General features: G+C 39.7%; 1 long non-coding RNA gene across 2 annotated transcripts in view; it reads left to right on the top strand.

Moving 5' to 3' along the window:
* Positions 1-2,772: 2,772 nt before the first annotated feature.
* Positions 2,773-20,497, top strand: part of LOC131982046 (uncharacterized) — a 69,924-nt gene continuing 52,199 nt past the window's right edge. For both annotated transcript variants that reach the window (XR_009395347.1, XR_009395346.1), the window contains exon 1: positions 2,773-2,909. This is a non-coding gene — a long non-coding RNA (uncharacterized LOC131982046). The remainder of the gene's footprint in view (positions 2,910-20,497) is intronic.

The raw sequence follows: 20,497 nt of genomic DNA, 5'->3' as shown, positions 1-20,497 counted from the left end.
AAATCAAACGCAGATGTTTCTCACGATACCCCGATCAAGCAACAAAATAATTTCTAACCTGGACAGCTTTACTCCTCCTCTCCAGATGCTTCAGACTTCCAACATAAACCTGGGTCAGGTGTCATGTTTTAGAGGATGTTGTATTTTTATTTTTCTTTGAAGTTGGAGGCTTGTGTTGTGTTGGCCCACATAATGCCGAAATACACCCCAGAAACATAAGGAGCCAGTATAAAAGAGGGTAACCTACAGAGAATATCACAAAGGCATATCATTTTAATGTCTGGACTATAATCTATCTACCAGTCACATTTTCATGAGTGAGGACAACATAATTCGACCTTTGACCTCTAATGCTGCAATAGGGCAAATTCTGAATGCCAAGTGCAAATGCTATTATATCTAACTTTATATTGATCTGATGTGCCTATGGATGAAAATATATATTACATGAATAACAACAATAACAATAATAATTTGCTAAAAGAATAAAAAACATAATTTTGTGAAGTTTGCTTATGAGTAGAATGTTTTGAACGTTACATTGGATTATGTTAATCGGGCAATTTGTAAATAGATTTCCAAGTAGTGACCCAAACCAAGCCAGAAGGCTCATCACTTAAAAAATATCAACTCATTCTATTCCAACCTTTGAGTTTCTGGCAGGACTGACTTCTTCTAATTGAGGCCTTTTCATAGAGCTAAAGAGTTGAAATCTTTCGAACACATTAAGTGTCTTTGTGAAGAAACTCCTCAAAATTGCACGATTCACCTTTACAAAATGTTTTTATTTTACAAATTGAATACATTAAAATATTCATTCAACAATCATTGGAAGTAGCAAGAATGCTTTGTCATTCTCTAAAGTATTAAAGTGCTTATTCTGAGAGTTTATTTACAACTATTAAGTTGTCTTGCAATGCCATTTTATACAGTTGCCTACCACACCACCATTATTGCTACAATAACAATAACTGATGATTTGTTTTTTATGTGTTTTTTTGGCATCTAAAATTTGTCTAGGATTCCAGATCTGCTCGATGTTCTCTTATTGTAGTTTCAAGTTGCTTATATGGTTTTTACTCTAAATATGATCTGACAAAGACAGCGTGGTTGCTACTTTGGAGACTTGGAGACATTAATGTTGCAGTGGCACCAATTGAAGGTATTCATACCTGAAATGCCCTTGGCAAATCTCAGACTCTCTCGTAGCTCCAGGGCTAGTCTTTGATTACTGAACCCTGACCTTTGACCTCTATCCTTTGCAGGGAAGTTCCCATACAGAGAGTTACAGTGTCAGCGCACACTGTGGCATCTACTTGTAAAAACCCGACTCTGTGATCGCTCTCAGGCTCAGTTTGGCTCCAGAAGTGTAACGTACCTGCTCCCCAAACCTCCAGAGTGATTGACTGTGCGTGGCTGCGAAACAACGCCTCACTTTCAGATTAATCATCAAAAACATGAGTGGTGGGGGGGAACCGGCCCATGTGCTTTATTCAAGATTCATCACACTCTAATTACCAAATTCCATGTAAAGATTAATCAAAATATAATTAAAACATTAATCTTGAGAGAGCTTTCTCCATGCTGCAGTCTATCAGTGACACAGCACCATCTATGGATGGAGGAGATTTCTCAGTCTGGATGATCCCGAGCTACTCAACACAACCAGGGTGCTATTCAAAAGAAAATATTGTTCAATTTGAGCTCATGAAATTATTGTGTTAAGGTACTTAATTTTATCACTTTATTAAGGGATATATTAGAAACAGTCAGGCAACTTACTTACCAAAATAACATCACAGAAGAACAACGTGACAGATTAAAATTGTCTGAAACACAGAAAGAGGAAAGAAAAAAACAATTGTGGACAGCAAATAAACATTTTATGATAGAAGACAGATCACCAAATAATATGTTTTCTTTCTCCATTCTTCTTACAGTCAGGCATGGATTATCCACCGGGCTGATAGAGCCATTGTCTGGGGGCCTCTGACCTCTAGGGTTCTCCAAGAACCCACCAACTGAGGGTTTATTCCCCCAGTGGTCACTACCTGATCTGTACTGGAAACCTCCTGTCAAACTACTCTTACGTCTCTTGGGTTTAATTAAAAAATAACGTTATTCTTGGTTTTTAATAGCTATGAAATAGATTATTCTAAAAGACAGAACCAGAAGTCTGATGTGTTCTATTTCCTGTCAGAGGTGGCTAAGTTAAGTGATTTACGGCAGTCTCTCTAGGGTTTAAATTAAATAATTGTTTTTACTCGTTAAAAATTAGACAGTTCACATGTTAAATACAAGTTGTCTTAAATGTGGAGCTAATAAAAATAGAAGATAACATTCCTCCTAAAACACTTTCGGTGAACAGTGACTAATATATGTAGCTAATTTCTACGTTGTTTGTATATATTTTTGTAAAACTATAAAAATAAAAAAAAAATAGCCTATATGGAGCTTATTCATCATCTGTTGGCAAACCTGTGAAAAAAGATGGAAAAGATTATCAAAAAGAGACCCTTTTTTCTGCCTTATTTACTCAAGCATGAGTACATGTTAAGTGAATTTATTAACGTTGTAAAGATGACTGTGTCTGTGACATATTAACTGCAGCGTCATTACTTTATTTAAAAACAAGAACAATACTCTGATTGGTTGCTGGGTGTGTCCGTCATGATGATGACGTAGAGACGTCAGGTGTGCGTGAGAATTTCAACAGCGTCGTGCAGAAACTTTCGGCGGTGACAAACAACTGAAGGGGAGCGCTCATTTTCCAACACAGAGAGGATTCAAACTGAACAGAAAGGCTTGTGGATACAGTCTGAACTGGATTTTACTGTTGTGATGGAGCAGTTTTTTGAAAACTTTTTTTCAGGAGAAAGAACAGAAAGAAGACCGTCGTTGAAGTTGAGGTATTTGTTACTTTTCTAAGCTAACCGTTGCTATCTCGCAGTAGTCGTTGGCGCGTTGTTTCCATGGTAACGCTGCCGTCAAGGCTCCCATTGTGCCGTGACTCTGCAGGAACTCTGATCTTTAGTGTTATTGTTTATTGTTTGTCAGGACTTTGTGAGTGACTGACTTCATGTTAATGTTCCTGTTGTTCATTCTCAAAGTGCAGACAGAGTAGTGAAATTTAAACTTCATGAGATTTGATCAAATTATTAATCAGCTGCTGCATATAATGGAAACTGCAGATTGTCATAATTCAGTTTAATTATTCTTGTCTCCACGTTTTGTAATACAGTGAGTTGACATTGGTTGTTTTTGAAAAACATTAGGCTATTTTTATCTTTGTGTGACATGATATAAAACCTGTATGATAGCAGGACTGAATGTAACTAAGTACATTTACCCAATTACTGTGGGCAAGTACAATTTCGAGGCACTGGTACTTTACTTTTTCAGAGGATTTCCACTTTATGTAACTTTATACTTTTACTCCACAACATTTTAGTGTTAAACACTGTGCTTTTTACTCCACTACATTTAGCCGCCAGCTTTAGTTACTTTTCAGGTTGAGATATAACATTAAAAAAATTATCAATTTAAAGTAAACCACATAACAGTACATTAAAATTAGCTCTATGTTAACAACAGTAAAATGCTGTTTACATAAATGCATCAAAAACAACAGTACTATAATGTGTTTTAAATGTATATAATAATCTGAGTGGGACAGTACATTTTGCTGCTGAGACTTTTGTAATTTAACTTCAGTAAGTTTTTAGTAATTTCTTAGTGTGGTGTTTATACTTTGACTGAAGTAAACGATCTGAATACTTCTTCCACCGCTGTTTTTAAAAACATTTTTAAACATAGGCTGCTGTATCATTGTGCCAGCAAGTGTAATGTGATGGAATTTTTTTATGATAGGATCTACCTACTAAGAGCAGTATGACTGAGTGTGTGTGATAAAATCAACCTGAATCATAAACCTGTATTGGAGGAGGTGGGCAGTAAACATTGTATGCTAACTTAATATTGCCGCCGCTGACCCAGGAAAGTATTGTTACATCATGTGGTGTAAATCCTGTCTGATAGAAGAGATCTACAGGTGTTGATGTTGTCCTTCAGGTTCTGATCATAGACTGTAGCCTGTCAGTGTAAAACCTGTATAAGATACAGGTGTTCCCAACACAGTCCGCTTAAGACCTCTAATAGTCAGGCAGCTTAGCTAAATAAAGGGGACACGCCGGACAAAAGCCCCACATTTTTTCCACATACGCTCTATCTCCATAGGTTTCAATTTTTGGTGGGAGCCACTTCATCAAGATTGCGGATCGGAGATGGCAGCCATATAAAGTCTATGAGAACCAATATATCTTCCAAGCCGCTTAAAAGGTCCATCTTGGTGTCAAAATATACTTTTTCTGGGTCAAGGAATCATTTAAACTATTGAGAATATCACTAGATTTTTTGATCAAATAGATATGTTCATTTTCACTCAGACTGGTAGGCAACTCGTTTCTACTGCAGCAGGGAATCCTGAGTTGAAAATGTTTGGAATCTGTGTTCACGGGAGAGTGTGGATTAGCTGCCTTCTACAGGTTTTGGGCAGGAATAGGCATATTTGAGGGATGGAGAGCTTTCTTCTGTTAATCTTCCAAACATTTTCAAGTCATGTACTATAATAATACATTATTGTTTTACATAATAAAATAATATAATACAATACTAAAGTTAAAGTGGCAATAGCCAAGGTTCCCTAAAAGCATCACTTTCACTATTTAGTCCTATCTGCCACCAGATCTGGGAAATAAAGGCTCCATTTACACCAGCAAGCAAGTGCCTTTAACTTATGAAGGTAATAAAATAAAAACATGAAGGCTCCGCAGTCTGAACCAAGACAGCACATTGCAAAGTACCAACCAAACAGCTCACAACTCAATAAATAGTTTCACAGTGTACACTGATCGGGGCCATGATTCTTTGGCCAGGCTGCTAGCAACAGCATGTTGCAAATTTAAAAATAAAGGCAGTGTGTCTTGAGTTGTTGGTGGATTACAATTAGGTAACAGCCAACAATCAGCAGTTGAGTTACCACGACTTACAATGTGACATTATTGTAAAATGAAATGGAATGTAAGAATACTAGATGTGTGTGTGTGTGTGTGTGTGTGTGTGTGTGTGTACTTGAAGCTCCACCATTGACATTCCAATAATCTCAGTAGTTTCAGCAACACTCTGAATTACAATTGATTATTCTAAATTATGATCTGGGCTTTTTGGTCACACTGAGCATTTATGAAGTTATAAAATATATATTTTGCCATTGTGTTCTGTACTCTATAGTTCAGATTTAATTTGTAATTATCACAGCTCTGTTGCAGTAACATTAAGAATTACATTTCCATCAACATCAGTGTTATTTACCTTTGCAAGGACTGAAACTTTGTTTACATGTGAACCAGACGAAAAGCTGCAGAGACCTTTTTAAAAAAAGATCTGTGTTTTGGATTGAATTGACCTACACTCCATCTCACTATTAATTGTATCCATTCATAAAAAAAGAAATAAATTCAGCATAAGGAATGTGTGTGTTACTCCTCCAGAAACATTGCCCATGCATGTCAATATCCCAAATCTGTCCTGAGTTAACCACCGGGCCTCCGCAGCATCTACAATTGACTCAAATTGAATCAAGCCGCTGTGATGTGTTGTTCAAACTTCTCCAGCCTGACGATGCACGCCTCTCGGATGATAAATAGAGCTGCTGAAAACATCTAATTTGTGAGGCTGCTGGCTCCCCAATTGAAAAGCAATCAATACGCCCATTAGCTTCGCTGCCATTAGTTTCCAAACATGTGAGCACTTTCCAAACGCCCTCAGAGCACAAAGTCATTCAGGCAAATATTTGTAGACAACCATCTTCTTCCACACACCAGCATCTGGCTGCAGGCTGCAGGCGGGAAGCAGAAGACTTATTGACATCTAGGGTGTGTGGGGATTTTTTTTTCAGTCAGATTCGTTCTTTGTAATGCTCCCATTAATCGCATAGTGCCGTTACTTTCAGTGTGATTGCACTAACTATATGCCAAATGAATGTCACAGTAAATGCTTTGTTTGCATACCTGTTCCTGTAAATGTGATCGTGTTGAGGTGAACAGAAGAATTACATCCATTAAAACCTGATCAGAAGATTCTAAGGTGACACTGCCAAGCATCTTATTATATTATCAAGCCTGTCACAATATCTTTCCAGTAAAAAAGGAAGGGTTCACCATTTTGGAAAATATGTTTATTTGCTTTCTTGTCAAGAGTTGGATATTGTAAGGGAAGTATACTTGAGTCTTTATGCTAAGCTAACTGCTGCTCGCTATATCATTATATTTAACAAAAACTGTGTTATGATCGTGATATTAATCTTTGTTTGTAACTCACAGCAAAAAAAGAAATATAAATAAAATTCCAAAAATGTCAGACTGAACTCGAGCATCATATTCATCAATAGCATTACCATATAAATGTATGGGATAAACACAACTTAGATAATGCAAAAACATTAAACAAAGTCAGAGTTTTTTTGCTTTAACTTATTATTATGAGGTTGTTGTTGATAGCCCAATACAATAGCTATAAAGCAAAGACACCATCAGTGTTTATATTGGCTTTAACTGTGCAATTCTGCCTGCCACTGGATACGATCTCCCGGGAAAACAAAGGCTTGATTTACGGCGCAAAAACAGGAGAGGATAGTGCTTGAGCTGCATTATAAAAATAAAAACACAGAGGCTCTTTATTTTGTCTCTATTTATTTATTGTCTCCCATACTGTCAACGTCTTGGTTTCCTGCAAAATGTAAAAAAGCCAAACTCACCCAAACTCACTCATAATCACACTTACATCACTCACAGCTGATCATATCCAACATGCATGAGTCTAAATTATTTGGTAATTATGGCAGTTATTGAATATTTTAGGTACAGTGAATGCAGTCCTCTTTAGCATTAATGTGTTGCTCTGCAGAGCTTCTGCAACAGTCTTCTCTCTTCCTGCTGCTGACTGAATGTGTTCGGTGCCCTCTAGTGCCGTGGCAGAACTCACAGAGGGGCTCTCCTGTTTGTGTCCCGAGCATTACAGACGGATTATTAATCCTGTCATTTAGGTCTTTGTGGGAATCCCTCTGATCTAATTAATGTCAGTGTTTGTATATTTAAAGGAGCGGAGTCAGTGCACGACTTGATAAACCTGCGTCTAACGCCAGCGTCCTAATGGAGTGATTCAATCCAGCCCTGTCTCATTACTGTGGAGGGTAAACAGCTAAATAGCTGCACATCACCCCCTCCTTCTTCTCCTCCTCCTCCTCCTCCTCCCTGTCCTCTTCCTCCTGCTGCTTTTGCTCACTCATGCGGTTTCATTTCCAGAACTTGATTTCTATATTTTTACTGTTTTGTTTTTTACGAGCGTATTGTCCTCGCACCCTCCACAGAAGTGATGTCCTGGGACTTTTTTTACGAGTACATTCTCAGTTTTATATGTGTTGCAGTCCTCTAGATTAGGCCGAGCGATCTCATTGGCCACCTTGGAAATGTGTCCCTCCCACTTGTGTGATGCTGCATAAGGTGACATAGCAACAGCTGCTGGATGCTGCTCATCAATCATATGTGGCTGATGTGTCTGCGCCCGTTTCCAGCTACGTGTCCATAATGCCAAATGTGAGACGTGGCCGTCTGTACCTTGTTGCGGGAACACAAAGTGTGTTGAGAATGATAATTAATCTGGTTGGAAACGAGATGGCGCTGCCGGAGGACAGGCGCTAATGTTGACGGAGAATCTTTTCCACTGATGGTGTCGTTAATGACCGTGGTCATTACGGGACGCTCGGCTCATATCCGTGTGGATGTGTTCTGACGATATGAATATGTATGACATGGCTGGTTTGGAGAGCTCCACACAAACTCCCCCACAGGCTCCGTCCTGTCAGTGGAGCCACATTTCCTTTCTGGTCCGGATTTGTTCCTGATCCTCCATCATAAACTGAAATATCATATCTTTATGAAATACTTCACCTCCCTCCTCTCTCATATCTCCCCCAACTCTAATAAGCTCCTGTCTTGAAGAAAAATCTTCTCATCCTTTTCCTCCTCTGATCTTATTTTCTTTACTTCCTCCTCTCTCTCTGACATGGTCATACTTCACGTCATAGAGATAACTTTCAGCCTCTAAACTTACCATGAAACCTATTTTTATCATAGTTACTATTTTTACATTAAGTTACGACAGCTTTCTCATGTCAAACTTGTGGTATCAAGCACTGACTGTATAAAAAGCAGTGGACATAGGGTGTCCCAGAAGCTCACCTGGTTACCATGTCTCCTATATACAAGATACTTTTGCTGCATACTACAGTGACTCACTATCGCCCCTGGAGGCACCAAGTGATATTACGAGACAGAACTGGACGATGCTAGCTGGTTAGCTTTCTCATTTCAGTAGATATCTCTGCAGAATCTTTGACACAAGGTCAAGACTGTTTCTTTTTAATGTTTTAAGCTAAAATTCTGGCCATATTTTACAAGTTGCAACTTGAGAATTTTGGCCACTTCTCCCTGAAATCTTCTTCTTCTTTTCCCAAAGCTCGTATGTAAGTGCTGGAACATGGACTTGCAAATCACAGGCTTTATCTTTAAAGACAGACTACTTGTTTAGCGCCACATCAACTGGTAATCCAAAGTAGCCAAGGGGAATTTTGATAAATAACCTAACATTTGATTTTTTGATGTGTGTAGTCAGACCAAAGAATGGGCGTTTGCCAGTGCTCTATTAGGACGAGTAGGGGCCTGCTCTGCTAGGCCAGTAGGTTGCCATCTGCCCATTGAATGGGCTGCTATATTTATGTGTTGTTTAGCTATTGTAATTATGAACAAGGTCGCCAAGGTGGAAGTGATGTCCAGTATTACCACTGTACTCGTAACATAATTTTTGGCATTTATGTGTAGTTGTTTTACTTCTTAAAGTATATTTCATAACACATAACCATCAACATTTCAGCCCTAACCCGAGATAAGTAGTTTTGTAGCTGAAAGAGAATGAATCCGCAGCCTTTTCGTAACAAAAGTGAAATGTAATGAAACATCAAGCAGCCATTGAGTGAGCAGGGAAACTATTAATAGGCAGATAAACCTTTGAAAATGTAGATCAGGACCCTAGTTATGGGCTGATAGAGCTCTGATTAGGGATGGGTACCGGATTCGGTACTTTTATAGGTACCGACCGAATTCCGTCGGTACTACCGAGTACTGATTCATGTCAAATCAAACGGTACCATGTTTCGGTACCTAAACGGCGTTACCTTTAAACTGATCATTGATTTCAACCTGTTTTCATTTGACGTCTCTGATTAACAAGCGTGCTGACTTTATTTGACGATTGGCGTGCCTGATTTACCTCCTCGTCTGGTCCTGTCTGCTCACCGCGGCCACTAGCCACTAGCTGTTGCTCTCTTCCAACCCGGTGCAGAGACGAACAGCTGGCTCTCGGCCTGTTAGCCGCTAGCTGCTATCTCTCCAATGTCTCTACCCGGGCTTGGCCTTCGTCTGCCTCCAGATTGGACCTTCCTTACTCCGTTTGCTCTCTCCATTCTTCTGTAGACCAGTCATTAACAGCTAGCAGCTAGCTGCTGCATCTCTGGTCCTCCGCTAATACTCCGCTCTTCAACTCGGGAATATTACCGGCCACTTTACTCCAAACTGCCTCGCTGAAATTAAATCCCTCGGACTCCTGCGTCATCCTCGATATGTGCACAGAGCAGCCCAACTCAACTTTGTTTATTCCAACCATGCTATCCCCACAATACTGTCTGACCGGTGCTGCGCCGCACAGCTACGACGTCATCACAACAAATCACACGTGCGCTTGCAACCTTTTTTTTTTTTTTTCTCCGTGCACCTGAGAGCGCTCCTCTGCATTCTTTGATAACACTGCAACCTTCATGTTACAAAATGCACGTTCACTCAACAATAAAGCACTGCTCATCCTGGATTTTATATTCTTTTGATATATTTTTAAAGTTATTATTATTTTGAGAAATAAATATGTTGAATTGAAAAAAAAAATAGATTTTATTATTAAACAAATTAACATTTATTACCACATAAACAAACTCAAAAGTACCGAAAATTGGTACCGTTGAGTACCGGTACCGATTCCCAGGTACCGGGTATCGGTACCGTATTGGTTCAAATGTGAAAGGTACCCATCCCTAGCTCTGATATTCGTTTGACTGCAGTCATATGGTGTGTTGACGTGCTCGCTCCACTCTTCTGACAGGATGTAGTCTTTACTGAGTGTCTGGTTTAACAGACCCTCCACGCAGCAGCCAGACTGCTGCTGTTGATAAACCTCCTCCAGTCGTCCACATTAGACCACAGGCCTCTTCATGAATAAATGAAGCGACTGTTGCTGACTTATGCTGCCTGGAGATTTAGCTTGGTGGGGAGAAGGACCTGCGAGCTCAGTATGTTAATGTCCTCCGTATAGATTACAGTGCTTACTAATTCATGGAGGAGGAGGTAATTTATTGGGCTTTCACAGAGGTCCCCAATGGGAGATAAATGCTGTCTGTCCAGCCCTCTGCAGGGACCTCTGAGAATTCATCAAGTGGAGGGTAAATTGGTTTTTACTGGACTCCATGGGGAATCCTTTTTAGATGGGTGAGCACTGGTGGACTACTGCACTTCATTCAGCCCCTGGTAATGCAAATCGGGATTTCATCCATGAATATATTATTTCTTTTATTTGTGATGCCCTACACAGTGCAAAAAGAAATACGCTTCATTTTCTGAAGGATCCCAAGCAGCACAAAGTTCAGAAGGTCAGGGGTCAGGCTGCAACATCCTGACAACATACTGTATATAAGAAATTTTGCTGTGACCCAACCGTGACCAGGGCTGCAGGAGGAGGGGCTGGTGCGAGGATAAGCGCTGAGGAGGCAGAGATGATAGGAACTTTAGTGATCCCTCAGGGGCAAACTGTGCAGTATGGATGTGTGTTTTTTTATTTATGATCCAAACACTCTGGCAGTCAAGGGTTCAGTGTCTTGAGTTCAGCTTTAGGCTGTTGGATGGGTTGACTACTGAGCAGATATAATATAAATCACATCAGTATATTTAGTTGCCTGGTTATCAGCATGGCCCAAAGTTGTTGATGTCTTTATATTTCTGTCCATCAAACAGTTTGGGACCACCAGGAAATCTGATATGATTATTAATGGACAAGGATGATCATAAGGAGTCATTTTGATGATATCCTGAATGTTCCTCTTACACAATTATTCAGTCAAAATGTACACTTGACATACTTTATTTCAGAACCTGATAACAGCAAAGTTCATGCTTGATTTCAATGAACTTTGCTTGTCATGGGCCACAGAGGATGAACCAGCCCCTTATTGACGCTTTCCTGTCAGACTAAATGGCCAGTTTTGCACACAAGATAAAAAGAGCTGATAAATAAAGGAACAAACCAAAATAAAGTCTTAATGACAATGGGTCTCATGCAAGAACCACTCATTTTTAAGTTGCTTGTTTGATATTTGAGATCTTGCCGAATTCATCAACTTCCTTGCAATTTGAATTTTCTCTTTTTTTGAGTGGTCCAGAGCTGTTGTAGAAGTCGTGCAGGTTTTCACTACTACTTACTGAAGGATTGCGAGTTTGAAAATCCTTAATAAAATCATAACTTGTAAAATTAAGATAAGAATATGATAATGTTGCATAAGGCCCATTCATTTAGCACCACAAGCATACATTACAGTTTGAGGGCCCCTTCGGAAACATTTATTTCAGATATTCACTCAGTTGGTGTTCAGGTGATTGGAAAAGCGATAGGAAGGGTAAAAGAAAGTGTCGTCTCATTTGTGACTTCAAAATCTCTCTTGGTGTTCCATTAATTTAAGGAGTGGTGACTGTGAAGATCATTCTCAGGCATAAATCAATTAAGTGATCATTCTTATCCTGTATGGAAACATCTCCATTTGATCCATTCCTCCCCACATTTTCACATTTGTCCTTCAATTTGTAATCCATCTATATCTATGGAAATACTGAAGTGACAAATTACTAGATGGACATCCAGACAGCGCAGACAAGGCCATGCCCTGTCTTGCAGTTTTAATGAAAGTAAAATATTATTTATATATATATGCCCTGTGATTCAGATCCCCTGCACCCTTCCACCAAGCTTCATGAAAATCAGGCCTGTAGCTCTTTTCAATAATCCTTCTGACGAATGGACAAACAGAATGACAAAAGACACAACCTTCTTGGTGAGGGTATTATTTATTTTTAGTCTTTTAACTTAATAGATTGGTTTCCTCTCACCAACCTCCACCCTTTTCAGCTGCAGCAGCGTTGGTTGCACAATTTTTTACTGCAAGTGTTTTCTGGAGTTTTGACCTCTTGAGACTCTTTGGAAGTAGGTGAAGGTATGACATAAAGCCCACTCAGCTGTTTTCTGCTTGGCTCTGACACACCCACTATATCCTACTCGCCCAGGCGAAGGACAAGCTGGTCAAGAAAGTTTGCACTATCTTGCCAGATAGTTTCGGTTACCTGTAAAACACTTTGAATTGCACCAACCTGTATGAAAAGTGCCATACAAATAAGCAGAAATGTGATCCATTGAATAAAAGTACTAAGACATACTGAATGAAACCTTATCCTAATGTGCTCTGCATGTAATTTCTAAACTCTCATTCACAGCTACAGCTAATTGAAGAAACAAGTAGCAGCTAAACAGGAAAACTTTAAACTCCTCCAGATAAATGTGATCCTCATAAGTGCAAAAACAGAAGAAAACACTCACATTAGCAGGATTTGGAACCTGATTATGTCCTTTTCTGAGGCTGGACAGCGCGTCCGTCTTTAAGCTGATTGCTGCCGTTCCCCCGCTGCAAGTCCGCATTAAAGCTGCTTGATTACCACCGACTCCTTCTCCCAGTCTGAGGGGGAAGCTCGCTTTCACAGCCACACGAGCCACTTTATTCAGTTAAGTGTTGAAGACAGAGATGAGGTGGCCAGCCACCGACTGCTCGAGACGCAAACAACATATTAAAGCGTAGGCGTATCTCCCTGCGGGCTCGTTCTTTACCTTTCTTTGCTGGATTGTGCAGAGAAAACACACAGATGACTCTGCAACAAACAGGCTCATTAAGGCCAAAGAAGTTGTTTATTTATAATTTTGAAATACCCCCCTCGCTAAGCCGTTGATACTTTAATTAACTTCATCAGTCATCGTGATAATGCAGAATTTATCGGCTCTCCATTGTTCATTGTTTCCCTGCGGGTCGGATTGTCTTTGCTTTGCTTACGTGACCTGTTTTGAACTGTGCATGTAGAAGAAGTTCATCATCCCGGCCTCCTCCTGTTTGTGCGAGTCACTGCAAAAAAATAACCATCGTTCTCCTCCGACCCCTTCTGTGACGAATGTGAAACACAGCCGCTGCAGAGAGGAGCAGACAGAGGGGAAGTGCAGCTGTGTCTGGATGGCATTGCCAGGGGAGGGCAGTAATTTGTTTTTACCCATGCACATTTCACATTGAACCATCTTATTTCCTAAAAGCATTTGAATCCATTTTTTCGTGGGGCTGTGGCTTGATGTGTATGCCTGTTGCAAGGAACATTTCCAATTTATGTTGCCCCGGGTTTATTACCAGCCTTTAGGCCTTTCAGAGCAGCGTTAGTATAACCAGGGGAGGCCTGTAATTCGATTTTCCACATAAACACTGGCCCATTTCAGTCAGTTATCCAGATGGAAAAGTAATATGTGAGGGAACTCTGGGTAATCCAAGAACCATGAAACAACTTCACCCACACTAACAGGCAAAACTTTAAGCCACTCCATCAGCAGTTTCAGCACAATCCCTGTACCTCAACGTACCTCTGATCTGGCTTTTTCTGATATATATTTTATTGTGTTTAATACCCCACTTGTGTGTATTTTTTTTATCTTGTTCCACCTGCTCAATCTTCTTGTTTCTACTGTAGCAAACACCTGCTTGGCCCCTCAGGGACCAATAAAGTCTCATCCAATCGATGCAGCTCTGCCTCGCCACCGGTTATATGACCACTGCAATCCAGATGTTGGCTATATGAGTCAGTAATTGTGTGCAACACCAGATGATGATCTGAGCCGGACTGAAATCACCTTGAGAGAAATACTGGAGATGGAACTTTATTTGATGCATGAAATAACAGGAGTAGCTATACATTCTGATGTAAAGGTAGATATTTTTTGCCAATATCTTCTCCTACATTATGCCAAAAACTCAATATTTGACCATTTTCATGACCCCTATGTCATTTCTATTGCTCACATTTTCCTTTCAAAACAATAGTATTCCTGTCAGGGAGGAAAGCCTCTGAAACATTAAAATCATCCTGGGGCTCTGTCTTTCCTTCAGGAGGGTTAGCAGCAGCTCTTTAAAGCACACTGAGGCGATTCTCCCTGCAGGTTTCCAACACTGTGGAATGAAATCATTCAGCAGCACAGAAGTGATTCCTCCGGTCAGATGTCTGGAATAGAAATAACGATCAAAACTCACTAGCTGGGATGTGTATGTGTAAACCCTACCATTTGTATTAGATTTCAAATATTCTGTAGATAATTGTATAGGTTTTTGTTCGAAGAAACAGTAACTGGAGTAATTTTCGTCACATCCATCAGATCCATGGGGAATAGGTGTGGTAGCATTGGTGTCCACTGCAGTGACTTGTTTTGATTGAACAACTTGGCGGTGCCAAATTTAGAAATGTATCATTTCTACACAGAGTGGCTTTAAGGGACAAGGCTGGTCAATGAATGGGAAGGTAGAGCAATTGCTGTTTCAAACACATAGTTAACATTGTAAAATGGAAAGACTTGGTTAAGTTTACTTGGTAATTAACTACTTTAACATACGGTGATGAAGAATGTGAATGTGTCACTTTAGTTTTTAACAACAAACGGGAAAATGGAGCAGTTAAGCATTGGGGATATATATCATAGATGTATTTTTATTTTTTTTTAACATTAACTAAGTTCTGTGGATGCACAGAAAACACATATAATTAGGATCAAATGATTGTTGCTTTAGGTCTTCTTTATTGGGTGTGTGGACAATAATAAACAATATAGATTATTACCAGCCTTTTTCTTTTTATTTCCCTTCCTGTAGTAAGATCACAAGTGCCCAATAAATCAAGAGATAAGTTTGTAACCTCCATATCAAATAAGTCACCAAATGTAAACTTTTGAAAAACATTAAGAGCAGGATAAAGAGATTTGTGCCGTTATTGGATTTGTTTTCTGTACTTTTTATGACAGCAACAGTGAGATCAGGATGCTGCTGCATCTATTAAACAGGAGATGACCAGCAGCAGATGATTCAGTGTCCCCCTGAATCTAGTAAACATACACTATATTTACTAAAGATGGCACCTCTGGGAAAGACGCACTACTCAGAAAATGGCCACTGAGATCAAGAGTGCTCATAAAAGACAAAACAGTGGACACCAACAAGTGTGTCCTCCCAGGGGGACATCTTTGACTGAAGTGAGGAGAATAAACATGTTCAGAAAGGGTGTGAACTTGTAGAAAATAGACAAATAAAAGGAAGGTTTTCTTTTATATGTAGAATAAAATATTTAAAAGTCTTCTAAAAGCCCTTTTAAAATAAAATGATCTCCCAATGGACCAGTTACCGAATCAGATATTTACAAGACGTCTTTTAGTTACAACATTAAACCCCTATTCCTATTTAACATTCATATATTGCTTTAAAGCTGCACACATCAATATTTTTATATCAAAGACCATGAATAATGAATAATATGAAAGGGGCTGCATGTTGTGACAAACGATAAGACTTATCACCCAGCTGCTCCTCTCAGTCTCAGTTATTTCTGTTTCATGTTTTATTTTTGTACTCACTTTGTTTCTCATTTCAGTTGTCTTCACTTCTTCCCCACTAGTTTCACCTGTCCCTTATGAATTTAGTGTCTGTCCATCCTTTTATCTATGCCGGTTTGTTTTGTATGTCTTCTGTCAGCTTTCCAGCCTGTTTCTTTGTCTCATCTATTGACTTGTTTTTTTATGTTTTATGTAATTTGCTCAATGTTGAGTTGTGCTTTTTGGGTCCATTTCCTCTGCTGAACCGAGCTTTTGTTTTGTTTTTTCCACCCAGCAAATTCCATTATCATCAAGCCAATTAAAGAAGCTGATTTTGGTGTAAAAACTCAAGTAAACATACTGTACACTGCTGCCCCAGCACCAAACAGCAAACAAAACAGCTGATGAGGGCAGAAAAAAAAGCAGCTAAAGTTGAAAACAGGATAATTATTAGCTGCCCTCAAGTGGCCAAAACTCAATTAATGCAGGTTGAATTAAATTCTCTATCAGCTTGTTCCAACTCTTTATTCAAGCTTTATGAAATTAACACTGACATGTTGAAACCCAAGACTGCATCTTTTTATGTGGTTGCACCGGAGCATCAAATAGCATAATGGTCCACATTCCCAAAAACTCAGCAGGAAATATTTGTCCTGAATTTTTGCGAAGTTCATGAGAATTACAATTAATTTGAGGGTTATTTGACTATTGAAATGACTAATAAATTAAAGTGTGTTGTTTAATGGTGCCCTCTTTTGGCTGTAAGCAAAGGAAACGGAGTATAAAGCATGAAAAGTCGTTCTTAATGGAGTATGGTGTGTCAATTCTGGTCCTCGCATTGTCCTCATAACAACTTCCGGCATTCAAATGCATTTATTTTACTTATTACACCTAACTACAATGTTTTTTGCCCTAATCTTAATATGTGTTTTTGTAGCGTAATCGTAAGGAAACTTACAACATTAAACCACTCAATCTTCTGATAACATTCGAAACGGGTGAGAATTTACAAAGTTCTGTAGGTTTGGACAGTGTTTGACAGCACAACGTGAGTTTAATCAGTGATGTTTAAGGGATTTAACACAGTTGATGTTGTGCTTTCTGCAGCTGAACTACTTTGTTTGCATGAATAAATTAATTGAATATTCAAGAGGATCTCAAAAAGCCACAATGGTGTGTGAGTTTAATGTGTTTGCAATGAACGCAGTGAGATGTTTCAGGGCCACATCGTCCAGTTTAATATGGAGCGAAGCCACTGGGAAACTTAACTTTCTCATAATATGAGTAAGAGTCTTATTTTGAATTCACTAGCTTTATTTTCTTCAGTAAGCAGAGCCGAGTTATCCGTGCATGTAAAGGCAGCCAGTATTTCAGAGAGAGAGAACGAGAAGACCAAGAAAAAATGAGATAAGGAGAGAAAGAAGCACCTAAAGACGTCCTGCATCTTAAAATCCCCCTCATAATTTAGAAGAGGTGCCTCACTTCACCACTTGCTTAATTACCCTTGACTGTTCGCAGCTACATAATTAACATTATTACATATTTCACCAGCAGATGCAGAATCCTAATAGGTCAGGGTATTGTGTCCAGGTTTTGACTTTGGGAGAGGTTGTTGCATGACCTCCTATACCTGCCGGGTAATAATAAAGGCTTTAATCTCGCCTCAGGGGTAATTTATAGGGTGTAGGAGGAGGGGGTCCTGAGGACACCTGATAGATAAATCAGCTAAATGAACAAGGGGACTGCAACCTCACCTCACGCTCGGTCAGACAGCAAGAAGCTTCCCGCAGACAATATGGCTCCATGAGCTAAAACTGGACGCTGCAATATGTGGAGGTCAGAGTGTCTTGTGTGACGTTAAGTTTTTGTAGCTGTGTTAACGCACCACATGTTGGAAGGACACTTAGTTACGTTTCTGGCTGTCTGTGTGATGAACTGTTTATAGAGAGAGTAACTAATTTACAGTTTGGAGACATCTGTTGGTGAGAAAGCAATGTAACAAAGTTTCAAGGGCGTTCACCTGGGAATACACGTCGTACTTTATTCTACCCGCATTGTTCTCCAAATACTTTGAGATTTATTTACTTACTTTTGTTGCACTGACTGCACTTTTCCTATTCTCTATAAGAAAATAACTGCATATAAATGCAGAAACTGTACACACCAAGACAAGATTTTGGTATCGGAAGAATTCTAGTTTCATTTGTAGTCCGAGTAGTTTTAAAGTTTGGTCGGACTTTGGTTCTGTATGGAGAGCAAAAACAGGCAGAACACATTGGCCAAAATGCAATCTGAAATCATCTAATGAATATATAGCTTTAAATTAGTGTGCTCTTATTTTTTTTCGGCATTCATGTACAATTAAAAAATCTGGTACAACTCAATTCTTGCTTTGCTTAATTTGTAATTACTACATGTAGTGAATTAACCGCCTGAACACTTTAAAATTATGTTTTCTTTAGAAAAAAACCCTGAAAAAAACAGCAATAATACACTAATTATAGAAACTGTAAAAACAGGCATTATCCTCTTCATTTGAACTTTCTGACGGTCCTCGAATGGATCATTGGTTACAAATGTTTCCATAAGAAAAAGTTACGAAAACCAAGCTTGTGAAATTTCTGTCAAATTCACTTTCTTGAACATGTTTCACTTAAAATGCCCCCCCCCCCAAAAAAAATTGGAATAATTAGATGATGACTGCCATGATTGATTCTGCTGAGACGAACGATCATGTGACAGATATTCACTGAATCTGTTTACACAGAGCCGAGAGGAGAGGTCAGAAACATGCAAATAGTTCAATATGTATAACACCAATTTACACATCCTCCTCAGCTTTAGGGGTAAAGTGTGTTGCAGCTGTCATGAAATACAACATTGCCTGCAAAACCACAAACCTTTGGTCAAGATTTTTTCTTAAACATGACTTTATGGAAACCTGCGTATCAGGATGAATCCCATCATCCATGTTTCACCATCGGAGGCCTCAGATCCTGCAGCAGGTCTGCCCAGAGGCCACCAGCTGAACACGGTCTCCTTCTCACACCTGCAGTCACAAGTGAACCAGCTCAGGTGAACCGGGGCAAACACTGGTTCACTTTGTCTTCTAGTCCACAGCGTGCTGTGTGTGCAGAGCTTCAAACAATCTAAGTACGAGGCTAATTGGCACATAGGCATGGTGTGAGAAATATTGTCAGTGGAAGGAAGCTTGCCAAATGGAGGATTTGACCTACATCAGCTGGTGGCTGGGAGTTTTTTTGGCGAGCTCGGCGGATGCCAGCGGCCGCAGGTGGAGCTGAGCTACAGATCTGACACTAATTAGGAGGAAGAGGACAGTTTCCCTGAATCTGTCACGGCTGCTCATCAGCTCCACGATTATCAATCTCTCAATATTTTACTTCTCTCCAGGAAATATCTATCTATCCATCCATCTTTCTGTGTCTACAGCATCCATCCATGGTGCAGCTTGTTGCAGCGGATTGTGATGCAGGGCCTTGACAGAGCTCAGAGTTTTGATTAATGGCCCAGCTCTGAGTCAGAATCTAGTAATTGGCGACTGACTTTCACTGCTTTTTCTTTTTTTCCTCTCTCCGTTACCCGCTGACAGAGCTCTGGCTGAAGTGTGAGCACAGCTCTGAGCGGAGCTCTGAAATGTCTTCCGAGTTAGTGTCAAATCTGGAGCCAGCCGTGGCCCGGAATAACATTGTGGACACTTTTTCTTTTTTTCTTTTTTTTAGCAGATTTGAGTCATATAATGCCTGAGGAGAGAACATAAACAGAGGCTGGGAGAGTTTGTTGGTGTTTATTTGTGAACTTGGCTGGCACAGCGTCTTAGGCTGTATACTCTCAGGAGGCTGGCGATTTGATCAGCCTCACTCTCTGCTCTGAACTTAGCCTTGTCTTACAGTATAACCTCAGCCTTAACCTGCTTTAACCTGCTCACCTGACTCAAATGTCACTTTAACAATCAAATGCCACCTCACAAATCCAGCTGGACCTAATCCCCCCTTCCATTTCCTTTGAATAGATAAAGCTAATTTGTTTCAGTTGCATCAATATGACAATAAAAGAGCCCAGGAAAGCAGTTTCTAAAGGTCATAAAGATCATTACCAGAAGATTGTAATAAACTAAACACTTAACAAGAATTGAGATGGTGAGTCCATAAGAATAGAGCTCTGAATGTAGTTCCAGCATAAAGGTCGTCATTGAAGTGGTTCACCCTCTGGGGAGCATGACTGTGCTCATGACAACCTGCCCTTTTCATCATAAGAATAAAAAAAAAAGCCTGATGATGGAAACATGGGGTAATCAACTGGAGGCCATGAATATTAACTTCAAACGGAATAGACACGGGGTAATTTGTTTGGTGACAAAACACAATGTTGTTTTGATGATAGTGACAGAGAGTCTCCTTAAATGTCACATCTGAAATGCTCAGCATTATAATGTTTCTGGGGGACCAATTCATGACCTGCAGTAAGTTTATTTTACACAGCCCAACATCAGGCCTGTGAATTATTACTGTTGTCTGTCATGAAACGAGCAGCAGTCTCCTGTGTCCAGCCCCAAATGCATTAGCTCTTGACAGTCGACTACGCTTTCTTTGACCTCGATATTTCCCCAAAGCCG

This window comes from Centropristis striata, chromosome 12, assembly GCF_030273125.1.
Source record: "Centropristis striata isolate RG_2023a ecotype Rhode Island chromosome 12, C.striata_1.0, whole genome shotgun sequence".
Lineage (NCBI taxonomy): Eukaryota > Metazoa > Chordata > Actinopteri > Perciformes > Serranidae > Centropristis > Centropristis striata.
Note: the sequence above shows the minus strand (reverse complement) of the source record. Positions and strands in the feature narration are given on the sequence as shown.